This window comes from Myotis myotis, unplaced genomic scaffold (genome assembly GCF_014108235.1).
Source record: "Myotis myotis isolate mMyoMyo1 unplaced genomic scaffold, mMyoMyo1.p scaffold_m19_p_3, whole genome shotgun sequence".
Lineage (NCBI taxonomy): Eukaryota > Metazoa > Chordata > Mammalia > Chiroptera > Vespertilionidae > Myotis > Myotis myotis.
The window spans coordinates 106,550,770-106,560,105 of record NW_023416335.1 but is presented as its reverse complement, the minus strand read 5'-3'; the positions used below and the strand labels follow the sequence as shown (position 1 = coordinate 106,560,105).

Below are 9,336 nucleotides of genomic sequence, written 5' to 3'. Positions count from 1 at the left end.
CCCTAAAAGATAGATGGCCAACATTATATTGTAGACAAACAGAAATCTCATTAGCTGTTTATACCTTTTATAATTATCTTAAAGAATATCAATAAAATTTAAACTGGTTTTTGTATTAAAAATTTCAGTTAAGATCACAAAATTAATCCTCTTTTTTAAATCAGACCAAGAAGTAACATATTTTGAATTCCTAATCATTTAAGAGAAAACACATTTTATTTTTTCAAAAACAATTTATACATTAGATATTTAATTAATTTTCCTGATTCAATTTGCATTTTAAACTTTCAGAGCTTTAAATCTTAGGTAGCAAATTAAATGCTTAGCATTTTTCAAATCAATACTTTTACATTTAAGGATACATTTCAAATAAAATATAAGGCATTTTCAATTAATAGATTAACTTCTATCTTCTAGACTTTATACTAGGCATACTCAGATCAACATTTCAGTATTATAAGTCTCAATACTTTTAGATGATTTGAACTTAAAAGTTTTAAGTTTCCAGCCAATAAGCCTGGCATAGCTGCTAAATTTCAAAATGGTCACAATTTTCCTGCTGGGGAAGTCAAGAAGCAAAACCATAGCTATTCACATGTAAACTTGACTATCAACTTCCTGGTGGTACTTGCCTCAGGGCGGGAAATTTCAAAAGAGCTACTTTAAATCGCCTTGGGAAACCAGCCTGCATTTCTTTCTCAGGTTCAACTTTGCCATTGTTAAGGCCAAAACAGTCTCGGGTTTTTATTCTGTACACAGCAAAAGGTCAAGTTCAGCTCAAAACTATGCGCACTCATTTTTTAAGCTGGCCTTTTCCCTTTACATGTGCACAGAAATCCCGGATGCATTTATAAATTTGTAAAAGCTTTTCAATTACAAGAAGGACTTTAATTTTAGATTACTTGGGGAGGGGGCGTCCATATTGGATCGCCACGTGTTCCCTTCTTCCCTTCCCTCACATCCAGCTTTGGGGGAAGTTTCAGCAAATGACTCAGATGGCGTATTTTTCCCAAAGTCATGCTTAATAGAAAAAGACATTTTAAGTTTTTCCCTATTTCGCTTTCTAAAGTCATGGCTAGCACCCAAGGTTATCTTAGCCAAAGTTTGGTTGTCATAAGATGTTCTCCGGTAATTTTTAAATAAAACATTAAGTAATCTTATTGCAGGAGAGCTTATAGCTCTGCCTTTTCCTGCCACCTTTGAATCTCTCCACACCAGGGAGAGATTCGGCAGCGGGGTTTCATTTCTTATTACAGATAGATTCCAAATACAAATTAAGATTTTAATTTGGGTAAGAAAACACATTAAGATGACCATGGCACTCTTTTTTCAGCCTGATCTAAAAGAGTACCTTTTTCAAGAAAAACAAAGGTTATGTTCTATTATAACATGCAAAAACTGTAAAAGATTACCTTCTAAAATTTTAATACTTTAAACATGCAAATCAAAAGTCTATAATAAAGTTTCTTACTGTTTTAAAAGCCAAATATACCTTTTTAAAGCCAAATTTACTTTTTTAAAGCCAAATCCTGCCCCGTTTGTTAGCCTGGTTAAGAAAACGTTCCCAGTTTGCTTACAGACCCGGGCTTCTGTAGTTGATCCTGGGCATTGCGTGCGGTAGACTTCCCCTCACCTTTTTTTCGGTGAGTTTTCCACACCTTTTCGGTGAAAACTTCCTTTTCTCGCTCCAGCGAGGCCTGCACTTCCAGATTACCCATCGGGCGCCAGATGTTGAGTAAGACTCCCTCCACGTTCTGCATGGAGTAGGGTTCAGTATCTGAAAGAGGAGCCACACAGCAAATGAGAGAAAAAGACACGAGATAATTTTGCAATATTGGGGGACCAGGTGGCAATCCCAAAGGACTTCCTTCTGTGCTCAGGCCTCACCAAACTTTTATTGATCTGGGATGCACCCATAGCATAGCCCTTAGGCAGGTGACCCCCTAGTAACAAGCAGACTAGCCCTCAGCAAGGATTTACATAATAATAAATGGGGGAGTAGTTTCAGCTACCACTGTCTGGACAAACAGAGGTGGTGCCTAGCTCTGAGCTTTGCTAGGGCTTCAAAGGCACCCAGCCTTCGGTGGGTTTCGGGGAGTTCTCTGTCTATGCTTATCAGATAGTGAAGGCAATAAATAGTTTCCCACACCTCTATCTCTTTTTTCAATGTCCTGTAGTTTTCTGAGTACAGGTCTTTTACCTCCTTAGTTACGTTTATTCCTAGGTATCTTAATATTTTTGGTGCACTGGTAAATGGGATTGTTTTTTTCATCCCTCTTTCTGTAAGTTCATTATTGGTGTATAAAAAGGCCATAAATTTCTGGGTGTTAATTTGTATCCTGCTACATTGACAAATTCATTTATTAGGTCTAGTAGTTTCTTGATGGAGTCTTTGGGGTTTTATATTTATACTATCATGTCATCTGTAAATAAAGACAGTTTTACTACCTCTTTTCCAATTTGGATGGCTTTTATTTCTTCTTCTTGTCTGATCGCTATGGCTAGCACTTCAGTACTATATCAAACAGGAGTGGTGGAATCCTTGTCTTGTTCCTGTTCTTAGGGAAAATGAGTTTATTTTTTGCCTATTGAGTATGATGTTGGCTGTAGGTTTGTCATATAAGGCTATTATTATGTTGAGGTATGATTCCTCTATTCTCACTTTGCTGAGAGTTTTTACTAAGAAAGGGTGTTGGATTTTTTTCAAATGCTTTTTCTGCATCGATTGGTATTATTGTGTGATTTTTGTCTCTCAGTTTATGTGATGTATCACATTTATTGATTTGCGGATATTATACCATCCTTGCATCCCCAGAATAAGTCCCTCTTGGTCGTGGTGTATGATCTTTCTAATGTATTGCTGAATTCGATTTGCTAGAATTTTGTTGAGGATTTTAGCATGTACATTATTCTAAAATATTGGCCTGTAGTTCTCTTTTTTTGTGGTGTCTTTATCTGGTTTGGGGATTAGGGTAATGCTGGCTTCATAGAAAGAGCTTGGAAGTGTTCCTTCCTTTTGGATTTTTTGGGATAGTCTGAGGAGGATAAGTTTTAGTTCTTCTTTAAATGTTTGGTAGTACTCCCCTGTAAAGTCATCTGGACCAGGGCTTTTGTTTGCTGCAAGATTTTTGATCACTGCTTCAATTTCTTCAGTAGTTATTTGCTTATTCAGGTTTTTTTTAAATTATTATTCTTGATTGAGTTTTTGCAGCTTGTATCTGTCTAAGAATATGTCTATTTCATCTATGTTGATCATTTTGTTGGAATAGAGTTGCTCATAGTATTCATAATCATTTGTATTTCTATGGGATCTGTTCTATTTTCATCTCTTTCATTTCTGATTTTGTTTATTTGGGTCCTCTCTCTTTGCTTCTTGGTGAACCTGGCTAGAGGTTCTTCAATCTTGTTTTCAAAGAACTAGCTCTTGGTTTTGTTGATCTTTTGTATTTTTTTGGTCTCTATGTCGTTTATCTCTGCTCTGACCTTTATTACCTTTATTATTTCCTTCCTTTTGCTTATGCTGGGTTTTTCTTGTTGCTCTATTTTTAACTCCTTGAGTTGTAGGGTTAGATAATTTATTACCATTTTCTCTTGTTTTTTGAAGTAGACCTGTAGAGCTATGAACTTCCCTCTGAAGACTGCTTTCACTCTGTATCATAGATTTTGGATTGTTGTGTTTTCATTGTCATTTGTTTCCAGGATGTTTTGATGTTTTTAATTTCTTCTTTGATCTCTTTGATAACCAAATCATTGTTTAATAGCATGCTGTTTAGCCTCCAGGTGTTTGATCTTTTTTATTGTTGATTTCTAGTTTTATGCCATTGTGATCTGAGAAAATGCTTGATATGATTTCTATCTTCTTGAATTTGAAGAGACTTTGCCTGTGTCCCAACATTTGGCCTATCTTTGAGAATGACCCATGTTTTCTTGAGAAGAATGTATATTCTGTGGCTTTAGGGTGAAATGTTCTGAAGATGTCAATTAATTCCATCTTATCTAATGATTTATTTAGGATTGATATTTCTTTGATGATTTTTTGTTTAGAATTTGTCTAGTGGTGTTAGTGTGGTATTAATGTCCCCTACTATGATTGTATTACTGTCAATCTCTCCCTTGATATCCTCCAGAAGGTTTTTTAGGTATTTGGGTGCTCCTGAATTTGGTGGTATGTTTACCAGAGTTATATCTTCTTGTTGAATTGCTCCATTTAGTATTATGAAGTGGCCTTCCTTATTTTTTGTTATGGCCTTCACTTTAAGGTCTAATTTGTCAGATATAAGCATTGCTACCCCAGCTTTTTTTTTTTTCATTTCCATTCGCCTGAAAAACCTTTTTCCATCCCTTCACCCTCAGTCTGTGTGAGTCCTTTGTTCTGAGGTTTCCTGTAGACAGCATATATATGGGTCATGTTTTCTTATCCACTCAGCTACCCTATGTCTTTTGATTGGGGTATTTAATTAATTTACATTTAAAGTTATTATTAATAGGTACTTGTTTTTCACCGTTTTTATTTTTATACCTGTGTTCCTTCCTATTTCTTCTTTTTACAGCAGACCCTTTAGCATTTCTTGTTTGGTGGTAATGAACTTCCTTAGTCCTTTTTTTGTCTGTGAAGCTCCTGATTTCACTCTCAATTTTGATTGATAGCTTTGCTGGGTACAGTATTCTTGGATTCAGACCCTTGCTTTGCATCACTTTATATATTTCATTCCATTCCCTTCTGGCCTGATGTGTTTCTGTTGAGAAATTAGTTGATAGTCTGATGGGAGAAAAATATGGAACTCTTCATGTATTTACGTGTCAGCCTTGTACAGGGGACATGTCCATATTCTCTGTATCGTTCCAATTTTAGTACATGGGTTGCTGAAGTGAGCACTGCATTCTGGTTATTAATTTGTGCAGTTATTCAGCATCTGGTCAGTTAATGTTCAAGAAAAAATATTAATTTTTATAAAAATGATCTATTATTTTATGTTAATGATTACTCATTTATTTTAGCCCTTTGTATTTATCATATCTCTATCAAAATAAATATACATTTCTATGAAGATTGAAGCTTTTGGGTTTTTTGTAGCCCACAGAACCTTAAATCTTGTTTACTTGGCCCGTGTTAGCCTTTGAGTTTGACATGCTTGACCTAATCCTAGAGGGTATGATTCTGAGTGAAATAAGTTAGTCAGGAAAAGACAAATACCACATGATTTCACTTAGATGTGGAATATAAAGAACAATATAAATGAGCAAACAACACAGAAACAGACTTATAGATACAGAGAAGAGACTGATGGTTCCCAGAGGGATGCGAGCTTGGGGGACTGTGTGAAAAAGGTAAAGGGATTGAGAAGCACTGATTGGTAGTTACAAAATAGTCATGGGGATGTGAAGAACCATATAGGAAATACTAGTATAGTCAATAATATTTTAATAACTATGTATGGTGCCATGTGGTACTGGAAATATCAGGGGAAACACTTTGTAAAGTATGATTGTCTAACCACTGTGCTGTACACCTAAAACAAAATAATATTGAACGTGCCCTAGCAGGTTTGGCTCAGTAGATAGAGCACTGACCTGCAAACCAAAGGGTCCTGGATTCGATTCTGGTCAAAGGCACGTACCTTGGTTGCAGGCTCCTCCCCATCCTGTGCCCTGGTCTGGGCTAGTGCAGGAGGCAACAAATTGATATGTTTCTCTCACATCAATGTTGCTCTCTGTCTTTCTCTCTCTCTTCCACTTTCCCTAAAAATCAATGGAAAAATATCTTTGAGTGAGGATTAACAAAACAAACAAACACAAAAATATATTGAATGTAAACTGTAATTTTAAAAAATTTTAAAGAAAAGAGTAAAAAGAAAAGTAAAATAAAAATAATAAATAAGAGTATCAAATAACTGTGGAACAATATCAAATGTAACATGTATATTTGGTAGAAAACAGGCAAAATAAATATTTGAGGAAATAATGGTTGACAACTTTTCAAAATTGATGCCAGACACTAAACCTTTAGATACATCAGAAAATTCCTAAGCAATAATGAAAGGAAAACACTGAGATGTGTATAATGAAAATACAGAAAACTGAAGAGAATCTCTTAAAGCCAGAGGGGGGAAATCCTTACTTACAGAGAGAAATGTTGAATTTAGCAAAATCTTGTCCAATTTATTAGAAATTAAAGATAAGGCATGAAATCCATTGGATAAGCTAGTTTGTGACCTTCCTTCAAGCTCGGAGCATACTTTGAAGATATATTGCAATTATATTTTCTAATGTATAATAGAATAATTATTATTTAATAATGCATTGTTTATTTTTGTTTCTTAATGATTATGATATTTTAAATTTACCTGTTTTATTAATGTAAAGTTTTAGACATTGCTGTGATTTTCTAAATCTTATAAACAAACATTTGATTTTGCATCCTTATAGAGCTGACATCAAACACAAGAATATATCAATCAGGAGGTGTTCTTCACAGTGGCCCCATTGCTAGTTATGTCCATGTGAATCAATTGTCTTAGTGAATATTTATTTATTATTATTTCATTTGTTTAATTGGAGAGGAACAGTTGTTATCATAAGCTATAGAATCAAGCATACCAGAGTTGAGTGTTCTGGACTGAAATAATAAGCAAGTGTAAATCCTGAATTTGGCTTCTAAAATTTTTATTTTTTCATGGAATGGGAAAGTCATGTTGTCCAACTATTCTTCTGTACCACATGTGATGGGTGAGAGGAGCGGCAAATAGCATCATGTTTTATTTTGTTTTTTTAATCCTCACCCATTTGGTTTTTTCCCATTGATTCTTAGAGAGAGTGGAGGGGATGGGGGGAATGTGGTGAGAAAGAGAGAGAGAGAGAGAGAGAGAGAGAGAGAGAGAGAGAGAGAGAGAGAGAGAAACATTGATGTGAAAGAGGCATATTGATTGGTTGTCTCCTGCATGCGCATGGACTGGGACCAGAGATCGAACCTGCAACCCAGGTATGTGCCCTTGACCAGGAATGGAACCCATCACCCTCAGTGTGCAGGTCGACGCTCCAGTAACTGAGCCACACCAACCATTAAGTTAAAAACAACTAACATGATGATCTTCTTTTAAATATAGCAACAGTCTCCATGCTACTAGAGTGAATTCTAGGTAAGGGAAGGTCTCAAGCACTGTGTTCAGCCCTGGCAAGATCTGGGACACAGTGTTTATTTCTAGATGGCATCATTCCAAAGGGCTGTTTATAAAGTGTAGTGAAGGATCTAGAATTAAAAACACTATGTGGGAGGGAGGAGGGGGGCACTTATTAAAATTGTGCTCTTCTACAAAGATAAAAGAAGGCTCATCGTAGATATTATTGCTGCCTTTTAAGTATCTACAGTTCATCATATTGATTATGTAGTAGATGTGTTTTCATTGCTCTTGAAAGACAGAATTACAAACAACTGTCAAAAGTTACAGAAAATAGCCAACTGGCTTAATGTAAAATGGACATTTCCACCTTTCAGTGCTCTCCATCAGACATTCCTGACTACTGCTTCTCCAGAATGGTGTAGAATGTGGGAGGTTAGAACGGTGGAGTTCTCTTCTTACTCAGAGTCAGTGGTTTAAAATTGTCTCTGCTCACAGTCAGTAAAATTTTGTAGTAAATTTGTTGGTAAACAATCAATACTATAGTTACAAATTAAAAATTATTATTCCTTGCTTCATGGGTTAAAACCAACTTGGTTAATTATAATAAAATGTAAAAACATATATTAAAACAGGTTATAATCCTTTGTTTAAGTTTGCTAATATTTTCTTGTTAAAGTGACTACATAAAAGTTAATGGAATATTCTGATGCCAGGCAATATTTTATTAAAATCCACATTTTCTAAACATGTTGACATTTTCTTTAAAGTTAAAGTATTAAGAAAAGTGTAAAGTTTACCCAGAGCTTATGAAAGCTGTCACCACAACATTATTTGCACATTAAGTAGAATTCAAGGTAGTTGCAGCTGGAATCATTCCCACTTTTTGCCATATAATCATATATTTGAAGACATTTTCTAGTAAAAGGAAAGAAAATATAATTAACTTGAAAGATTGGATAAATTATCTTTTACATGAAGTATATGAGAAAAATATTTTCATGTGGTGGTGAGGCACATGAAAGTTATGCTTTAAAGTTATACTCTTTTACTAAATTTTATCAGAAATAAAGGTTATATTTCATTTTTACTATTTATTTTATATTATTTTTTTCTGTCACCATTTATCCCCTCTATACCCTCCTCCACCCATTTGTTTGATTCACTTGTATGTAGTTTCTGTTTCTAGTCACCTTTTTCTAGTGCTGGTGTGAGGTTAACTCCCTGTGGAAATGTCCCTGTTGTCACACAGTGGGTGGTTTGAGCTTAGAGGACATACTAAGGACATAACAGAAGCTTGAACACATTGAGCTTCACATGGGAGGATAAAAGGTTTGCTTCAGTTAGCAGATTGGTACTAAATGAAGGAAAGAGAACGATGTATTGGGGAATGTTGTCAGTACAAACTAAGAGAAAGAGGAACTATTGGGCAGTATGGCCATTGACCTGGGCAGTTGGGGGAAGGGATAGTGAAGGGCTTATAGAGCAATGACTCATGGAGCCAGTTCTGGGGCCCTGTTGTAGGTAAAGAAGCTCAGATCAAACAGAAATTTCAGTCTTTACTCACATCTTCAAATACTTTATGAAGTCAAGTTAATTATCTCTTAATACCTACATTAATTCTCCTAAAGCAGGGGAAAACACACACTCTCATCAGTGCAAGCCCATTTCTATCATCCATTACCTCTCTCACTTCTCCTTTTCAAATTGGTTTCTCCCATGCTCTGCCTTTTATTCCTGTTAGGTCAGAGAGAGCCCAGAATCGGATACATGCAGACATGTGATGAGATAATGGACTCCCCCGGCATTTCTAACAGATCAGTGTGCCAGACACAGATACAGGCTTCTCCATGACCCCCACACAGATACTGACTCCTTCCTGAATACCTTGCTGACCCCCTGCAGCTGAAACTTCCTCAGCTGAATACCTCAGCTCATGTCCCCGCCCCTCACCCAACCGAAGTATAAAAAAAGCGCCCCCCTCCCTGTTGGTGTGAATCCACGTGCCCTTTCCTTGGGGGTACATGGGTCTCCTGGGGACACAGAATAAATTTTCCTTCCTTCCTTCCTCCCTTTTCTGATCAACTCTCTTTATTTCCTTTGCCGCCTCCTGAACCACCTAACCTAACAATTCCATTATTTATGCTTAACACTGCATTGCCACCTTCTCACATTTGTCCTCTGGGAACATGCTTCTTTTCTGCCTCAGTTGTCTTTATTG

The 9,336-nt window shown here is 36.0% G+C and overlaps 1 non-coding gene across 1 annotated transcript; it reads right to left on the bottom strand.

The window, feature by feature from the left end:
• Positions 1 to 4,769: 4,769 nt before the first annotated feature.
• Positions 4,770 to 4,876, bottom strand: LOC118652256. Its single transcript, XR_004966522.1, has one exon. It is a non-coding gene; the product is annotated as a U6 spliceosomal RNA (small nuclear RNA).
• Between the last annotated feature and the right edge of the window lie 4,460 nt (positions 4,877 to 9,336).